We start from the raw sequence: 1,693 nt of genomic DNA, 5'->3' as shown, positions 1-1,693 counted from the left end.
GTCTTCCGGTTGTTCCGGTTGTTGCCACTTTTGAATGATGAATACACACTACCGCCGCCTGCTGGTAAGGAGAGTTATTGCCACTCACGCATGCGCAGTTCATACGTGCTCGGCTCGGATTTGCGGTGTGTTCGAGTCGGCAAATACGCAGGAGAGTCCGGCGATGCAACAGTCTGTGTCGGCGTTGGCGACTTCTCAGGTGACTGGCCGGTGTATCTGGGCCTTAAGAGGTTTGAGATAATGCTGCCCTTTTATCTTGGGGCTTTTCATTATCTACAAATGATTTGCCTGAAACACTCGCATGTTGACTCAGCTTGATTTAAGATCTACGAGTAAAATATGATCAGGAAAACACACACCTACTTCTCTTTAAACCCTCCTGCTTGTTATATTTCACTTCAGCTAAAGTCAACACCTACCTGCTATGAAAGCTAAGCCATACAACCAGAGGAACAATATTTTATCATTTGTTTATGAAGAACTTTTTCATTTAAGCTCTGGCACTGACACCTGCTACCACATCTCTACGGCACACAGCTCAATCCATCGCAAGGCATTTCTGCTGCAGGGCAGGGAGGAAGGACTATCTGTCCCTGTAAATCTACCACTACCGCCGCCTATATAAATGCATAAAGAAGAAATGTAGTTTCAAAAGTGACAGACCGTAAAGTTTGCATTTTATAACACAAAATAGCAATCGATGAGACAGAACGATCTCAAAAAGGTGCATTGATGTTATGAGAGCAAATAAACTGCTGTTTCCATCAACTTCAAATCTCCTGAAGGGTTCAAAACTCACACCTTACTTCTCTTTTTCTGTCACCACTCGATTTTCTCTTTCTAATTCTACCCCTGCTATTAACTTAAAAATACATCTAATGTTCCCTTCCTGCTGACCAAACTGCTTCAACTAGGAGGGAGCAATTCCTCTCTACCAAACCATGTCTGCATGGATAGAGCTCATTAATTTGCATTCCCCTCGGGGGAGAAAGAGTGTCATAAATGCAGAGTGGGAAGTGAGTGTCGTGGGTGAGCTGATGCTGCCCTCATGTGGCCAGGGTGAGCAGAGCATAAAGGACTGGTTACCTTCCCAGTCAGTTACAAAAGCCCCAAATGACTTCATAATGACAGACACAGCATTCCACTATAGTTCTTCAAATCTTTATTCTTCAACTTCACCTTCTTATTTCAGTCCTTCCGTACATGTTTTGCCGTCGAATAACTTCAGCCTACTTTCAGCTACAGAAATCATTCAAATATAAAAAATATTCAGCCTTTTCAGAACATGATGGGAAACTTTCAACTTTTTCAAAATATTTTATACTTTTTGAAATAATCAACTTTTTAAACTCTGTTTTTAACATGTAACTCAATGGGAAGAACCTTCAAATCCTCTTTACCTACACTGTGCGCCAAATGCTACTCCTTCCACATACTTTCAGCTAGGGACTTCATTCCAACTTTAAAATGATCACAATAAATTCAGCTATAAAACTTATTCTTCAGATTTTTGATATCTTTTACACTTTTTTAGATATTTAACTTAGTTTGGAGCTTGGTAAAGAGGCCTCCTTCAGATTTTAACATTAATGTGTATTGCGCTGCTCGTTAAGTCTGGAGTTCTTTGATCTCAAAACAGAGTGGGGGAGAGCTTGAAATTCGCCCCAAAAAATGTTTAAAACCTGGCATAACT

The sequence above is a fragment of the Notothenia coriiceps genome, unplaced genomic scaffold (assembly GCF_000735185.1).
Source record: "Notothenia coriiceps isolate Sejong01 unplaced genomic scaffold, NC01 NC01_scaffold00001195, whole genome shotgun sequence".
Lineage (NCBI taxonomy): Eukaryota > Metazoa > Chordata > Actinopteri > Perciformes > Nototheniidae > Notothenia > Notothenia coriiceps.
The sequence above is the reverse complement of the archived record's forward strand: the minus strand, read 5'-3'. Positions refer to the sequence as shown.